Source organism: Tamandua tetradactyla, chromosome 4, assembly GCF_023851605.1.
Source record: "Tamandua tetradactyla isolate mTamTet1 chromosome 4, mTamTet1.pri, whole genome shotgun sequence".
NCBI classification, from domain to species: Eukaryota; Metazoa; Chordata; class Mammalia; order Pilosa; family Myrmecophagidae; genus Tamandua; species Tamandua tetradactyla.
Window position 1 is genome coordinate 69427009 of NC_135330.1, and position 18722 is coordinate 69445730.

The 18722-nt window shown below is 38.5% G+C and overlaps 1 protein-coding gene across 11 annotated transcripts in view; it reads right to left on the reverse strand.

The window, feature by feature from the left end:
• The window catches only part of KCNH1 (potassium voltage-gated channel subfamily H member 1), a 560131-nt gene that overhangs the window by 483901 nt on the left and 57508 nt on the right, over positions 1 to 18722 (reverse strand). The window contains exon 1 of one of the 11 annotated variants that reach the window (XM_077157708.1): positions 12099 to 12237. The exons of the other annotated variants lie outside the window; for them this stretch is intronic. The gene's annotated coding sequence lies outside the window, so the exon portion shown is untranslated. Of the gene's footprint in view, positions 1 to 12098; positions 12238 to 18722 lie in introns of those variants that run through there. 11 annotated transcript variants of the gene reach the window in all.

An 18722-nucleotide genomic window follows, 5' to 3' on the forward strand; every position in this document is an offset into this window, starting at 1 on the left:
AAAAAGAAAGGTATAAACATATTACCTAAAGTTTCAAAGATGACCAATGAAAAAGTAATATGATTATATTAGGAGAATGGCAATAGAGAATACAGAGATAAAAACTCAAACAAATTAACAGAAGTCAACAGATAATATCTAAAATTGATAAATTTGGAAATAGTTGTGATGCATGTTAGAGATATGGATGAAACTATAAGAAGCTAAAATTAGAAGGTGTGTCTCTGAGGAGCAGGATGGAGGAACAGACATAGTCATAAGATGATTGCTTTTCTTTATAAGCTCTTCAATATGATTTTTAACAATTAGCATATATTTGTTATAAAAATAACATGTATACTTAATTTTTTATTAATTTAATCAGAAAAGAGTAATATATTGATTGAATTTTTCATTTAGTAAAAATTGATGAGATAGCCTTACCCTAATCAAGAAGCATCCTCCCAAAGAATCTTTGAAGAACCAGCAAGGGCTCCAGAAGCATTTTTCTCTAAGCTCCAGGAAAAAAAGTTAAAGGACTGCAGTAAAAGAATAAGTACTGCATCATGAAAAAGCTTCTTAAAAGTGGTAGGCTCTCTTGGCACCATGGCTGGCCCCACACATTTCCAGCTCAGCACAGAACCAGTCTGTACTCCCATTCCTATCTGGGTTCCTGATCTGGGTTCCAGAAAGAGCAAATAACCCTCACCTCATACTGGAAGCATGTATGCCTGGCCCAATCTCTTTAGTAGTAGCCTGAGGGATTCACCACCCCAGAACTTGCCCTGCATGTAGAAGGCAGTTCACCAAGCACTCCTAAAGAATATAGTGTGAGATCATAGGGGAAGGAATTGCTGGCTGTCCCTTAGGGAAGAGGAGACATTCAGAACTATGTAAATGGGGAATTCCTAGGGCCACACATTCATGCCCAAGATAAGAAAAAACAAACACATGCTCAGAAAGGGTTAGGGCAGCCCCTACACTTCGGTTTCAAACTATTTTCTAAACTCTTTGTATGGAAAAGCCCTAAAGGAGAATATACACACAGCTCAATCTACAAAGACTGGGAAAGGCATTTTCTTTTATACTTCTCCTTCCTTCTTCGAAATTCTTTTTATTTTTTTATTAGCACCTGCATTCAAGAAAACCTCTGTAATAATACTAGCTAGATAAAAACTTAAGGAACAGACATCTCAGAGTCTAAATTCCAACAATAACATATCAAAATATCCAGATGTCAACAAAAGATTTAAAAACATATAAAGAAACAGGAAGTGATGGCCCAGGAAAAGGAGAAGATTAAAGCATTAGAAACCATCAGTGAGGAGAAGCAGACCTGGGACACATTAGACAAAGACTGAAAAAAAAGATCCTAAATACGCTAGAACTAAAGGAAAACATGGACAAAGACCTAAAGGAAATTGGGAAGATGATAGATGAACACATAGAGAATATCAGAGAGAGACAGAAATTATGAAAAGGAAACAAACAGGGCTGAAGGGCACGATAAGAGAAATTAAAAATTCTCAAGAGTGATTAGCAGCAGATTGGAGAAGGCAGAAGAAAGAACCAGTGAACTTGAATATAAAACACTGAAATCATCCAGTCTGAGGAGCAGAAGGATGAAAGAATGAAGAAAAGTGTATAGAACCTGAGGAATCTGTGGGACACCATCAAGCATACCATTATATGCATTGTGGGAGTTCCAGAAGGAGATACATAAAGGGCAGAGAGAATAATGAAAGAAAGAATGGCTAAAACTTCTCAAATTTAAAGAAAAGCATGAATATACACATCCAAGATACTCAACAAACTCTAAACATAATAAGCCCAAATAGACCCATGCCATGGCATATTATAATCAAATTGGCAAATGTCAAAGTTTATCTTTATGATAAAATTCTGAAAGCCACAAAGGAGAATAAACATGTCACACACAAGGGAGTTTCAATAAGATTAAGGGCTGATTTATCAACAGAAACCACAGAATGAAGAAGGAAGTGGGAAGAAATATTTAAAATGCAAAATTTTCCAACCAAGAATTCTATACTGGCAGAGCTGTCTTTCAGAAACAAAGGAAAAATAAAGATATTCCCAGATAAACAAAAGCTGAGGGAGTCTGTCACCACTAGACTAGCCCTACAAAATATGTGGTTTGAAAGGAAAGGACAGTAGCAATTGACTAAAGCCACATGAAGAAATAAGGATCTCCAGTAAGGATGACAACCTGGGTAAATGTAAATGTCAGTACTGTTGTATTTTTCATTTGAACTCCGCTTTTAACTTCTTACAGGATCTAAAAGGCAAATACATGAAATGTAATAATGAATCAGTGGTTTTGGACTCAGTGAATAAGCATGTAATTGTGACAAGAACTACATAAAAGTGAGAGGGATAAAGAGGTATAGGAACATAGATTATACATACTAATGAAGTTAAGTTGGTGTCAAAGCAAACAAGATTGTGATAGACTGAGGATGTTAAATTTAACTCCTATGGTAACTTATAAAGAAAGTATTGGGGAACATGCAAACTCAGAGACAGAAATTAGATTACAGGTTGCCAGAAGTGGGGAATGGGGGAAAGGGTAGTTAAGGCAAAATGGTTGTAGAGTTACTGTTTGGGAAAATGGAAAATTTTAGTAAGGGGAAGTGGCAATGGTATCACAATACAGTATATATGGTTAATCTCACAGGATGGTTTATGTTTGGGAGTGGTTAAGATAGGAAAGTTTATGCTTCATACATGTTTAAAATTTTTAAGAAGAGCAACTGAAGAGACCATACATGATCATACACTAAAGACAGTACATGACCCTGGATGGAATCTAACAAGGAAGAAGAAAAGGCTCAAAAGAACAATATTGAGATGCATGAAAAAGTTAGAATATAGATTGTAAGCTATATGTCAATTTCTTAAGTTTAATAATTGCACGTAAGACGGATACATAAGTGTATACCTTTATTATTAGGTAATATATATGGCAGTATGGGTTGATAAATAGACAGACAGACATAAAGATAGATGGATTCATAGTTTGATGGAATGATACAAAAAAATGTGTCAGAATGTTAAAATTGGTGTATCTGGGTATTTGGAGGGATAAGGGTACATTGTACTCTGTATAGGGTTTATATTATTTTTGTGACTGACCTATAAGTTTGAAAGTTTTTGAAAATAAAAACTTTAAATTAAAAAAATGATAGGATACATTTCAAGCAATGCCGACACAGTCAGTGCTTGATAAATGTCCACCAAATGAATGAAGGAAAAAGGGAAGCAAGCACCTAGTCTAGTGCCTGACTCTTAGTAGGCCCTCATTAAATTAAATGTTGAGTTTCTTTCACATTAACCTCTTCCTCTTCTCATGACAATTGTCTGCCTTCATCATGGAAAACAGAAAACTGTTCGTAATTGACTTGATAATAATGGCAATGTTTATGTGATTCAGTCTCAACCACCAATTCTTAACTATCTTGATTTTTAAAAATAGAGCTAAAGATTTCAAAATAAAAAGCTAAAAAAAATATATAGCTGAAGTACTTCTCAACATCATAGGAAGAAAATAGAGTTTATCGCTCAATTACATTGGTCTTCTTTTAAAGGTATTCATCATTCCTCAACAATTCCCACTGTCCCTTATTGGATACTGCAACCTTACCTGAGAAAAAAGCAAGTGCACTAGCATCTTCTTTGATTCCAGTGAAGAAACAGAAAAACAGGAAGTAAAGTAGGAATAGGATCATAAGCCTATTGATCGGCCACTCAGAGGATTGTCTCTATAGATTCCCTTGCCACTGTGTAACAGAAGTTCTGTAAATTTTCTCTTTAATCAGTGGTCTGGAGTGAATGGAGTAAAGAATTCTAGTTCCAGAAAAAAGTCATTTGCTTCCAAGAGTAAAGGAATTCTGACCCCCTTCCCACCTCTGTCCTCAACACACATATAAATCCTGCAATGGTTGGCTGGATAAATAGGTACCTTCTGGATCCTCTTCTAAATCTAAACTACAAATAATTGCACAGATTAACTAAGTTCCAGAATAAAACCTGTTTATAAGTTGGAGGCTATCCATACACATACCATAACACTACTTATATCATCAGGGACTAAAGGATTCCAGATAAGTGACTTTCCAAATGAAAATGGGTACTATTTACTGATGTTGACTCTGTACCAGGCACCGTACTAAATATTGTGCCTTATATTAAGTTTTTTTTAAAACCATTAAGGCATTCTTTGTGAGTAGTATTTCTTTACTGAAGTGTCACAGATTTCATCATTTTACTCAAGAGGAAATTGTGTCTCTTAGGATACACAAACAATTATACTAGGATCCAACTGGATTTTGAACCTGGGTCTATTTAACCTTAAAATCCATGCTTTTAATCTTTATATTGGCTAGTGTCCTTATTCCATTAAGTACTAACACTAACCATTTCTGTAAAAAACTTTGTAACACATTAGAGTTACCTGCCTTCTTATAAAAATACTAAGTATAATGGGACTTATTGATAAATCAACATTGTCATCATGTCTTTATTCATTTCATTACTTCTATTATTCTATATTTCATTTTATTCTATCTAGCAATATACAATGATGCCCTCAGAAAATATTGACATGTAGAGAACTAATTGTTCCTCCTCTAAATGCTTGGGTTCTCCTGCCTATCTTTTAAATGTTTGGCTCTTCCCTCGCTTGCCAACTATGAATTCTTCTTGAAATTTAACGTGCTAATGATGAAGTTACAGACACACTCAGCAGCCATCTCCCAGCCCTCACCTACACCCCTCCTTTACTCTTCGCATGCAGGTGTTTGTTATGTTTCCATTTCACAAGAAACTGCAGGCTAAGCCTGGGGAGATGTTAAATCTTGACCAGCCTCAGCTGCCTGCCAGGGAACAACAGTAGCTCATTGGCAGGATCCCCTCCCCCTGGAGTACATAAAAGCCCATCACTCAGTCAGTGTAGGTGTCCCTCATGAAGTGAGCAGTGCAGCACTGTTATGCAAATGGCCTCCTTGGGAGACCAGCCACAAGTGGCTTCCCATATCCCATGTGATACAGGGCATGCAGAGCTGCCATCCAACAACTCTGACCTCAGCAATTGTTCTCCCCAGGGAACCTGCCACGGTAAGATCTTTTCTTTCCTCTTCTGGTTCCTTTGTGCTATGTAAGTAATAAATCAGTCATTTGCTGAGAGCTTCTGCTGTATATGAGCCTGTGGTCCACAATACACAGTACAGCAGTCTACTCCACAGCCAATCTATGTCTCTAACAATCCTTCTTCCACACAATGATAGAAGAGGAGGAGGACAGCAGGGAGAGGAGAAGGAAGGTTGGGTATGGACTTTGTGCCCAGCTCCCCATTTTAAGCACTGGAGGGCCAAAGTTGCTGCAGAACAATCTAAGCCTTCCTCAGCTCCCACGGGTCCTAGAAAGGATCCAGATGCTCCCAACAGCCCCTTGCTTGCTGAAGTAGCATGAGGGGATAGTTATCACAGTGGCATGAGGTGACCCTAAAGCTGAAGGTTCCATGTCAAACTCCACAAGCCTAGAATCAACTGGGAGGTACAGGAAAATGTCAGACGTGAGTGGCAGAGCCAGCGAGATTTGATCAAGTCACATATGTACATGCACCCACACAAGCAGAAAGAGATGGAGTAGGTGTTGTGGAAAAGGATCTCCAAGTTCTGGTCAATCCAAGTGAATAGAACATAAGTTCCCTAGCTTAGGAATCAACCCCACAGATCAGCTGGGAACCCTGTGACCAGCAGACTAGGGGCCATTGCCAGAGACCCAAGGAACTTGAAGGGAAAATAAAACCTTGCATGTGGGGATCTGAGGCCCCAGAGGTCACACAACTGCTGCTTTCCTCCATTCTAGACACCATCTTAGAGAGAAGAAATGGGATGGGTGAGTTGGAATCTGAGCCAAGAGGAACTGAGTAATCTCTAAAAAGACAACTTACACTGGGAGAGCTTGAGATACCACTCACTGGGAAGTTTTGAGACTCCCCCACTCCAACCTCTCTCCCCTTACTATTGAGTGGGTCAGAGCTTGTGAGGAAACTTAGATTTGTTAAATAAAATAAAGAAATAAACCTAGGTGTGTGAGTAAATTTGCTGTCACGCTCCAGGATTATGTCTCCCATCAGAATAGACAGGCCACCAAAATGGGAATCTCTGTAGTAAAGTGCAAAAATTCTCATGCAAGTATTCTACAACACCAACTTCGCTTAGTCAAAGCTTCTTAATTCTTCCAGGTGGTTGGCTATATTCCCAAAGGTTGAAAAGGTAAAATAAGAAAGTTCTAGAAAATAAGAAAACAACAAAGATTTGCTAGCCAAATTCACAGATGTGTGTTCCACATTCAAATATAAATGATTCTGGGATTATTTACCATTCTTCACATTAATTATGAAATTTATCCACTGTTTGAGGAAAGCATTCTAAAAACAAAATCTCCCAAGAGTGGATCAGAATTGGCCTGATCTGGGCACAAGAGATTTGAAGAATTTAAACTGAAAAATGTTATGATACTTGTCATCCTTTCCTATGAAGAGGGGAACCATTATCTTCATTCAGACCACACTGATTATACTTGCTGGGTCATTACCCATGAGGTAAGCACTAGGATTAACCCATTTTTGTAGATATTGAAACAAGGCTTGTGGTAGTTAAATTCAGTTGTCATCTTGGTCAGGTGAAGGTACCTAGTTCTGTTGCTGTGGACATGAGCCAATGGTACGTGAACCTCATCTATTGCTCATTACATCCGCAGTCAGCTAAGAGGCATGCCTGCTGCAATGAATGATGTTTGAGTTAATTGGCTGGTGCTTAAATGAGAGAGCGCAAAGTAGCACAGCCCAAGTAGCTCAGCATACCTCATCTCAGCACTCCTCATCTCAGCACTCGCAGCTCAGCCCAGGCCTTTGGAGATGCAGAAATAAATCACCCTGGGAAAGTTGTTGGAACCCAGAGGCCTGGAGAGAAGGCCAGCAGAGATCACCCTGTGCCTTCCCACTAAGAAAGAACCTCAGTTGAAAGTTAGCTGCCTTTACTCTGAAGAACCAACTAAATAAATCCCCTTTTATTAAAAGCCAATCCATCTCCGGTGTGTTGCATTCCAGCAGCTAGCAAACTAGAAAAAGTCTTAACAAATCAAAAGGACTTTTCCTACGTCACACATCTAACAGCGCTGGGTCCGTCTAAGACCAAAGCCAGTGCTCTTATCTGTATAATATTAACATTCTGCAATAATCTGTAACCCAATCAGCAGAACCATAGCTCATATATTCTACAACTTCTTCAAAGTTCTCTGTAGTCCTCCAGGACTCCAGGTTTAGAGAATAATCTCTAAAAGGCTTTATTCTGATATAGAGTTTTTTTGAAGGCAACACTAACCTTTCCACACCTTAGTGGCAGGGGTCTCCACCCATGGAAGTATTTAGGCAATGATGGAGTGAACAGTTTGAAGGCCTCTCTCTTCATCTCCTTCATTTATACCTTCTCAGTCAGATTGATCCAAGCTATCAGTAGATACCTCAGAGTGAAATGGATCCACTCTATGTGTCTCAGCTTCTCAGACTTGCCTGTGCTCCAGCATGGTAGAAGAGAAGGCTTGAGCTGCTTACCTCCTTGTGGCACCCAGCAGCTCCTGCTTCTGAAACGCCTGGCCAGACCTCTGCTCTTTCACTTTCCCGACCTAGGATTATGTGGGTAAGTCCCAGGCTAGAACCTAAGGTCTAGGCTTGAGAAGGGATACAGATGGCACTGCCATGTTTTCCAATTCAGTTTAACAATAATAAAACTGGTACTGTACTGGCTCCTTCAGACAGCTTTCAGCTGAGTGAAAAACTGGAGAGGATGAGGGTAAAATAGGCTCCAACACTTTAACAAGGACCAAAGTCCAAGATGCAGAGAGCACTGAGAGGTCATCCAATTTCCTGTCGCCTGGCACTGCCAAAATCACACTGGTGAGAGACTACACAAAATATCTCCAGAGGAAGAGGCAATATGATCCCTTATAGAAGAGCACTTATAGATCCCTTATAGAAAAGCACTGATGGTACTTTGTAAGTTTTAATCTTCTGTTTTTCAAGACTACTTTTTATAAGAGATCAGTCCTTTGCATGCCTCAGGCCCTTTATTCTGCAATGGCTGGTACAGTCAAAGCACCACCATAATCAGTTGTGGTTATACCCATGGCCCCCAATGAACCATGCCTCCTCACATTCATGGCCTTATATAGTCCTCTCCCCATGAATCAGGGTGGGTCTGTGCCGCGATTCAACCAACTGAATGCAGTGGGAATTGATGCTATGCCCGTCCCAGGCCTAAGTCTTGAGGTCTGGAAGACCCTGTTTTTGTATTCTGGTGAGTCCTGAGCTGCCATGTGAGAAGTCCAGCCATGCTCCTGGAGAGAGAACCTGGAGATTCTACATGCAGTGGCTACAGGGTGAGAAAGAAGCCCTGAGATTACATGGAAGAGAACTGAGGTACCTAGCCAACCTTGACAACTAAGTCCCAGACATAAACTCCAGTGAAGCCATTCCAGCCAGACATTAACCAGTGGGAAAGCACCACCTTGGATGTTCTGGCCCCAATACAAAGAGCAGAGACAAGCCATCTTCACTATGTCCTGTCTGAGTTCTTGATCCACTTCAAAACATGAAAAATAATTTTGCTTTAAGCCACTAAATTTTGGGGTGGTTTGTTATACAGCAGTAGCTAATTGAAACAACAGAAGAAAAGAAATGACATGGGATAGTCCATTTCAAAGCAACAGAAGCCCTTCTTCAAAACATATCTTACAAGAAGCCTAACCAATAAACAGAAGAGTTGCTCTGGAAGATTGAGGAATAAAAGAGCCTTCGCCAGCAACCCCTAGGACTCCCAGAGTACCATTTGAAAGATCAATAAGGAGTCAGGAGTTGGGTACCAGTCACTGTTTCGTCCCTAATAGGCTGTGTGGATAAGTCACTTGCCAGCCTATGACTTTTGTGGGAGCTGAACCACATCTAGGCTGTCCAAGCAAATACCAATGCAATGGTTTGGCCTAAACAATTAGCTTACAGTTTTAAAGCTAAAAGAAAGTCCAAATCAAGATGTCATCAAGGCAATGTTATCTTTCCAAAGACTGTGGCAATCCGGAGCTAGCTGCCAGTGATCCCTTGTCCTTAGTTTTTCACATGGCAAGGCACATGGCAGCATCTCCTGGTCTGTCCCTTCTCTTCTGGATTCCATTTATTTCAGTTTCTGGCTGCTTCCTCTGTGGCTTTTTTTGCTGTCTGAGTTTCATTCTGCTTATAATGGACTGCAGTAATAGGATTAAGATACATCCTGATTGAGGTGGGCCACACCTTAACTGAGGTAACCTCATTAAAAGGTCCTACTTACAATGGGTTCACCTCCAAAGGAATGGGTTGAAAGACATGATTTTGGGAGTACATGCAACCTCAAATCACTACAACATGTTTCTATCAACAATAAAATCTGACTCTCTAAGTAACTGGATTCATAACAAAGACCAAAACAATGGATGTCTCTGCAACCTGTAACCTACCATGTGGAATAATCAACTCCAGTCATTATCCTGAAATATCCCTTCTCTAAATACTGGATTCTGTAGGCCTTGGGTCACTCTAAAAATAGCAAAAACACCTTCTAATCATAGTGAACTGGGAAGTAATAGTCACATTCTAGGTGAACCATGTTGCATCAGGTTTTTGCTCAGTGGAATTGTAATTTGGAAACATGATGTGATAGGCAATGTTCAGGTAAAAATGTACCATATTATCAAAGAATCCTACAGTAGGATGGGTCCATTTTTTTTTAACACAGAAAATGCCTAAATGTGACTTTGCAATTGGTGAAGCCCAGTTAAGACATATGCTATTGACATCTTGAGAAAAAAAAATTACAACGCTTCTGCAGGTAGAGCGTGTAACTTCTAATCATCCAGGAGCCCATTCTGAAGTACCAAGCCTGCCTCCAAATTCATATTTCTTGAACTGATCAAGTCCCTCCTTCATTGTGCAGTAAAATGTATAGGCTCAACCTGGCTGCCCCTGCCACCCTTGCCATGATTTATTCATTGCCTGTCATCTGATATTTTGCCTATCTCCAGGTCTCTGATGCAAATTAATCAGATTCCACTGCCTGCCTCTGATGTCTTTTTACCCCCTGAGGGTCCGTAGCTGCAAGAGCGAATGCAATTAAATGTAAGGTTTCCTAAATTCAACCTTCTTCAGCCCACACACAGTTTTCCTTTGGTTCAAAGAATAAAACAAACATCCTCTAAATATTTAAAAGATTCCCCCTCCCCCACTGTGTAAAATTTCTTCAGCTGATGGGGCTTGAGCCAAACCACACTGCAGTAGCCAAAGATGTCAAAACCATTCCAAACCTACCATTTGCCCATAAAACATTACACAGAGATATTCTAAAAAGAAATTATTAGAAAATTCCTTTTCATCATAATTACCACAAATAACAAAGGAGAAACTAACTAAAGCAATGACTTAGAAAAGTGACTCAGTTTGGGCAATTACGCAGATAAAAGCTACATTCAGCAGGCAGTTCACACAAATTTATCATTCTCTGCCAACACTGGTGATTTAGAGGGCTACAGTAAACATTTTATAATATACTTCTAATAACTGGAGAAATTTTACTTGGAAGACAACACATCTTTCTGACACTTTGCAACATTGTAGATTATTAGGGTTATCGATGCTTTTGCAAAATACAAGTTTGAAAAAAATTATTTTTGTTTTAGAATCATAAAACAATCGAGAGATAATGATTAAGGTAAATGATGGGAACAAGAGGGATGTGTATAAGCACTAGATAAAGACCAGGAAAGAATAGTTTTATTTACCTGAACCTAAATAATCCATACCAGAGATTATTTTAAATAAAAACAGATCAAGATTTGGTACTATCTGAGGAAATGAAGATGTAGTGAGAAAAAGAAGTTAAGTCAGTATGATACATTTAAGTAAAACAACTAAAATCTTAGTATCTGCAAAAGTTATTTTGTGGATCTACCATGTTTTTCAACAATAAAATTCCATAGACTGACTCTCCTAAATTATCAAGGGCCCTAACTTTGCACAAAAGAAACTGAACTCCCAAGAGATTCCATCATTATTTGCTTTGTCTATGATTTTAATATCCTACAGAAATATATTTTTTATTAAGTCAGTATATTACAATTGGGAGATTTCAATTGCAAAAGCAAACTCAAATATTTCTTACTGTGTAGTTACCCCTAAGTACATTATCTCAAAAACATGACCTCCATTTTCATTCAGCAACAAATTAAGAATTTTGAAACAATAAAGAGAGATGAATCAGTTTCACAAGCAGTATGGAAGGAAATCAGAATATACATGAAATGTGTTAGAAACATAGATATTTTTATCTCTAATTGAGAGAACAAGAACTAAAGGTAAATTAAAGTTATTAGGTTGAATCATACAAAACTGACATTCTGTAGGCCTTATGTGGGCAATTTTATATGGTAACCTAATACAAAGATAACCTATAGATGAATTACATATAGTGATATAACTATATTGGAAGAAGGAAGGGGAATAAAGGTAAATGAACTATCAATAATAACAATTATTATTATTATTACTATTGCTTTGTTTTTAATCTTAGTACTTTGATTTTCCAGAAATTTTTTATGTCAAAAGTCAATACTGTAGGGCAATGCCATGGTGGCTCAGTGGCAGAGTTCTCGCCTGCCATGCCAGAGATGCGGGTTCAATTCCCAGAGCCTGCCCATGCAAAAAATAAAAGTCAGTACTATAAAGTTGAAGGAAACATGGTAAAAAATATTATCCTCCCCAACAGTCTGGAGAACTACAGAACACAACAGGCCTAATGGCTTAAAAAATAAAACACCATATAGGTTTACTATAAAAACTTTCTTAAGGTGGTGTGATAATAATAACAGCTAACCCAGAGTTAACCTGTGACAGGTAGTATGCAAAGTAAATTAATATGCCTTATCTCATTTAATCCTTATAAAGACTCAATTTAATACAAATTATTATCTTATTTTACACACAGGGAAATTGGGGTCAGACAAGCTATTTAACTCACCCAAGATTTTCGAGCTACTAAGAAGCAGTGCTAAAATTGTGACCCAGGTCTTCCTGTTTCCAAAGCCACTGTTCTTAACCTCTTTCCTACTGTATTGCCTCCCTGAAAGAGGGATTCAAAAGAAAAAACAATTAAGGAATTTTACAGAATCCTATAACTAGAGATTCAGGTACTAGAGATTAGCCTAAGGTAATTTACTTAATTTTTAAAAAATCTCTGTGTCTGCAGTTATAAAATGGGATGAATGATAAACCCACTAAATAGAGCTACAGTGAAGATTAGAGGAGCTGATGCATATAAAACCTCGGGTACACTGCCAGGAATACAAGTCAGAAAGTCTATTTAATTTGCTCAAGGTTATTATTATAACCAATATTTACAACTGGCATTAACTAATCTTAGCTGGCTGCTGATGTCTCTTATAACCTTTTAGTTTATTTAGGCTCTTAAAAAAGAAACTTTTGACATTATGAAACTACAAAAAGATGGAAGAGGGACATGAAAGTAGTTCATCAAGCCTGCAGGTGACCAGCTAACTCACTGAGCAAAACAACAAGGCTAGGCATATGCTTTATCACATACAGCATAAGTTGCTTTTATATAAAGGAGTACAGCAGTGCACATCCATTTACTAGGTTTACCCCCTCAACTGATACTAGTCCAGATGAAAGGCTAAGGAAGAACTTCATCCGGAGAATGGGTAATGGCTTTATCAGTCAGGGTCCCAGTGGGAAAATTTTGCACACTCAAATTGGCAATTGAGGAGTGTTTAATAAAAAGTCCATTTACAGAGATGTGGGAGGGTTACACACAGTGGTGTACTGGTAAACCAACTTTCCAGGGGAGAAAATATCCTGATTTGTAGCATTTGCTAATTTCTGTCATGTAAATACTCCCACCGTGGTAGATTTCAAGCCACCAAGGTGAAGTTCCTGAGCTAGGAGTAGAGAAGTAATGTACATAATCTGGTCTGGAGGACTAATACCAGCCAGCTCCACAGCTTACTCCAGCACAACACTGAGAAAAACATCAACGTATAGTGCAGTACCCCACATTAGTAACAGCTGGAAACTTGAAGCCTCCTGTCCCTACCCAAACCCAGAGAGAGTGAGTTGTAGCAGTCATCTCTGATCGAGGAAAAAAGCCAGGCTAAAGTAATCCTGCAGGGAGGGAACTGAGAGACTGCAGACACAACCTCACTTCCAACCCTCCCTCCCATCTCCTGGCGGTGCACTCCACAGGCTGAACCCAGCTAGGAGGCAGTAAACGAGGCATCCCATAGACGTGTCCATACACATCAGCCTCCTGGCACACAGGGAAGGGGGAGAAGGAAGAAGAGTGACTCTGGGGAGACAAGCAGAAAGTATGCAGGGTACTGGCCCACACAGAGACTCACATCACAAACTTAATGATAGCAGCACAGAACTCTAATCAATTCAGTGTCAATAATGATAACATGGAAAATAAAAAAAAACTTAAAAGTCCAATTTCAATTGAAATATAGTTTTATCACTCAAATTAATTCCATCTTTTCCAAATTCAATCAGTAGAAAACAAAGATGGGGGAGACACACACTGATAAAATTTGCTAGTATAGTATCATCTTTCAAATGCTGAGTTCGACCCTTAGAGAAGACAATGGAGGACGCCTATGCCATTGCCTTAAGGGAAGAAGCATGTCTCTTCCTTACAGAGACACGTGATGCCATTGTAGAACTTTAAAAAACTATAAGAAGCAATGATTTAGGGGGCCCTTCTCAGTTAATAATTACATTAATAATTATAGGATGGAATGGACACAAAAGAGTGGTAATTTTTGTTTACATAATGAATAATGTTAGTATGAGTAAGCAAATTGACTATTGGCATAACTCTACAATATCCAACCAGAAGAGTTCTAAAGAATTTTGCCATTCATGCGTTGTGAATGAGCCTGTGGGACATAATGTGATACAAAATAAGTCAGAAACAAAAGAACAAATATTGTACAGTCTGATTTAGAAAATACTTATTAGAAAATTTAGAACTAGATTGTCAGCTCATATAGCAGTCACATTTAGTCCAGAGCTGTAATTGTTATTTCTAGATTCTGAGAGGCTGTGCTATATATGTATGACCCGGTATTTCTGTGGAACTTTAGGTACCTGTGTGACACCTAAAACCCAGAGCAGGGGTTCTGTAGGTCTGAAAGTCAGCGTTGCCACATACAACAACTGTAAAAGAAATTGAAAAAGAGATCAGACTTCAATTAGAGATAAGAACAAAGCAACAGGGTTGGGACTAAGGTAAATCAGAATACAGGACCAAGGAGGACATCGTATTTTAGAATTTCACCTACTATATGAGAGCAAAGGAAGAGAGGTTTATTTGTCCAAAACCTAAATTTTCTTAGCACATAATCTAACTCAATCTGTCTGGATAGATCATGTAAACAACCTAAACACATGGAGCCCAGAATGGGAAGGAGAGCTTGTAATTCTGTATAGCTTAATGTAATGCCACATATATCCCAGAACATGTTCAGCACATAAGTAAAAAGTATTGACAGTATGTATGTGAAGATCCCTCAATAAAAATATTCTTTTTAAGTATTGGCAAAGTCCCTTGAGGGATGGGAGAAAATATTTGAAACTATTAAATTTTACCACCAGGGAAATCCCTGATACTATCTCAATCATTAGGGGCTCCCAAATCAATAGGCCAAGCATTTGATCTTGAGGCTTGCTCTTGTGAATTATATATTAATAATACAATTATTAATGTTATTATTAATTACTTTAATAATTATAGGATGGAATGGACACAAAAGAGTCTACTACATACTACGTATATAGTAGAGAAGCTAAGCCTACCTATATTAGGCCTGGGAGTTACTTCCAGAGGCCCTCTTTTGTTGCTCAGACATGGCCTCTCCCTTTCCAAGCCCAACTCTGCAAATAAAATCATGAACCTCCCCACTATGTGAGACATGACATCCAGAGGTGAAAGTCTCCCTAGCAATGTGGGATATGACTCCCAGGAATGAGCCTGGCCCTGGCACCATGGAACTGACAATACCTATAGTAGGTGAAATTCTAAAATACAATGTCATCAATTGACAAAAGGGGGAAAAGAATTATAACAAATAAGTTATCAGTGGCTGAGAAAGTTCAAATAGAGGCTACTCTGGAGGCTACTCTTACACAATCTTCAGCTAGATATCGTTATTTATCATGGTTTGGCAAACCAAACCATCCCTGCAAACCCTAAAGAACACTTAGGGCTTTATCTGAGATTCTAAAAGTTTCCATGTATGTGATCACTTTCCAGAAAGCTACAACCTCCAGATGGGCTCCTAGGCCAGACAAGTCCTGGAACTCAGAGGGGCCAACCTCTCCAGAACACCAACCTGTTCCATCCCCCTATTACATATTATCGACAGCTCTTTCCAACATGAAAAAGTCAGAATGGGCATAGCCCAAATCCCCTAAAGATGGGGAGAAAGATCAAAGGAGAAGGTGGAGTTACAACAGAGAAGATAGGATTTAACAAATGAGTATGACTGCTGAATCATGATATTGATATTTCTTTTGGTCAGCAGTGCCTTGAAGCAGCTAGAAGGAAAAACCTAAAATTCTGGAACTGTAACCCATACCAAATTCTGAAATTTGTTCTATAACTAATTGTCGCAGTGTGCTTTGAAATTTATTGCTTTTTTTATATATACATCATTTTTAACAATTAAAAAAAAGAATTTTATTATTAACAGGAGTACATGACTGTTAGGGCAGACATCAAGGGAACTGAAGGAGCTGTCAAATTTGTGCAAACCATGATCTGTTGAGCAAGACTACGCTTGCATGGAGAATAACCAGAGTATCAAGCAAATGCCAGCATCCAGGATATGCTGAAAATTCACAACAATGGGTGAGAGCAGCCCAAGAGACTTTTTTAAGGAAACTTAAACCACATCAAAACAAAGTTTCACATGTTACAGGATCTTCTTTAAATTGACTTAGGGGATTTGGTTATCCTACATACAACCTCACACACAAAAAATAAATAGTTATAAGATCTAAGAATAATTTGGGGTGGGATGTTTGTAAGGGTGAAATGTGTGATAAGGATTGATCAGTACACTATCTTTTAAATCTTTGAGGAGATTTACAGAGATGTTGATCTTCAATATGGATTCCTAAGTGAGAACCAACATGACAAAAATCTCACTCATTATGGCACTCCCAGTCTCTAGCACAATATCTGGCACATAATATGCCCACTATGTTTATAATACTGAGCCACAAGCTAGCCTTTGCTTTTTGTCTTCATTTTCTTTTCTTTTGATTCCTCCACTAAATCTGTGCCCTTCCTTAAGTCATTTTGGTTTCTGTTTGTTTTCTTTTGTTGTTTTTTACTGCAGAAGTTGTGGGTTTACAGAACAATCATGCATAAAATATAGGATCCCGTATACTACCTCTTTTAGTTTCCTTGGATACTTAAGTAAATACCTTGAAATGGGTCCACTTAAGCAATGGGAATTTATTATCTTACTGTTGTGAGGGTCAGAGAAAGACCAAATCAAGACATCATCAAGGCAATGCTTTCTCCTCGAAGACTGTGGCATTCTGGAGCTGGCTGCTGGTGATTTGTCACATGGCAAGGCACATGGTGGCATCTCTGGGTCTCTTCCTTCTTATCTGGGTTCTGCTGATGTCAGCTTCTGGCTGCTCCCACTGTGGCTTTATCTCTCTGTCTGAATCTCATTGCACTTATAAAGGTTTCCAGTAATAGGTTTAAGACCCATTCTGATTGAGGTGGGCCACATCTTAACTGAAGTAAACTTATCAAAAGGTCCTTTTTACAACAGCATCAAACCAACAGGAATGAATCAGATTTAACAACATGTTTTTCTGGGGTACACATAGCTTCAAAACACAAAACTACCCTATTATTAACACCTTGCATTGTTGTGGTACATTTGTTACAATTGATGAAAGCATATTTTCATAGTTGTACTATTAACTATAGTCCCCAGTTTAGCTTGGGGCTCACTGTTTGTATAGTGCAGTTCCATGGATTTGTTTTTAGATTATTCTTTTAACATACATACGGCCTAAAATTTCCCCTTTTAACCACATTCGAATATATAATCCACTGCTATTAATTGCTTTAAAAGTCATTTTGTTTTATTTCTTTCACTGAAACAAACATAAATCACTCCCTAGTTCCTTCTCACTTCCAGCTGTAATTCTTACATAATCTCTGTCCCAGGATTTATGACAACCCAATTTAGGAATGTGAATTTCCTAAAGACGAAACAAACAAAAAGCTACCCCTGCACATAATTCTAACTGTGCAAGTCTTGCCCATCATTTCCCACCATGATGATCCAGGCCCTGGCCAGGGCTCGCTGGGTGAGGAGTCTCACCAGAGGGTTTAAGCACTCAGTATATTACTGAGGCCTCCAAAAGGACATGAAGCAAGTTTTGTCTTCATTTCATTTTGAGCATGTGCTCATTACTAACATAACCCTAAATGACCTTGTTTTATTATACTAGACTATCTGAGCAATGTTACTATTAAAGAAAAAGAAAGAAAATACCAAAAGCTGGCAAGGATGTGGAATGATGGGAACTCTCATACACTGCTAGAGGAGTGTAAAGTCATACAAACCCTTTGGGAAAATATTTGGGAGCATCTACCACAATTACACATAGGCATCCTACATATATCCAAGGGAAACATGGGTTCCCATGCCCCAAAAGGCATATGCAAGGATGTTTCTACCAGCATTGCTAATAACAAAAAGCTAGAAACAACCCACATGTCTATCAACAGAAAATGCATGTTATGATCATACCATCGAGTAATACACAGCAGTGAAAAGGAAGTGACAGGCACATGTAATGACATGGATGAGTCTGCAACTGACGAGAGAATGCATGCTATACGATTCCATGTATACAAACCTCAAAAACAGACGAAATAAACTTTACTGTTCAGAAATGCAAACCTAGATGATAAAATAATGAAGAGAAGTCACAGAGAGATGACCATAAAATCTGATGTCTTACTTTGGGAGGAGTGAAGGGCACTGGGATCAGGAGGGGGCATCAGGGGCTTCTGCAATACTAGTAAAGTTCTGTTCTTGATATAGGTGGTGATTGCATGCGTTCACTTTTAAAAAGTGTGTTCAACAGTACAAAATTCTTTTACATGCTTCTCCATCTGTGCAATTAAACAATAATAAAAGTTTTTAAAAATAGCAAGGGAGAAGAATCAAGACAAGATAGGATAGCAATTATCAAATTACAAAATACGGCTGAGTGCTGGAAGAAGGAATGGGCTAGGTCAGTTTTTATGCCATAGGGCAGGTCTTTACCGGGTGGTAGCTATAAGGGTGCAGATTTTAGTGAGGCCAAACAACAACAGGGAGAAAAGTAAAAGGAAAAAGAAAGAAAAGAAAACAGTTCACATTATAGTTGCTTAAAAACTGAGCATTTCTTTTAAGAAAGCAAGTATCCCATCACTGAAGCTATTCAAGCATGGGCTGGATAACTGATGGGAGGCATGTTCTGGAGAGGATTTAAACACTGGAAAGGAGGGGTTCAGACTTAAAACTCTGTGATTGTATTCCCTTTTTCT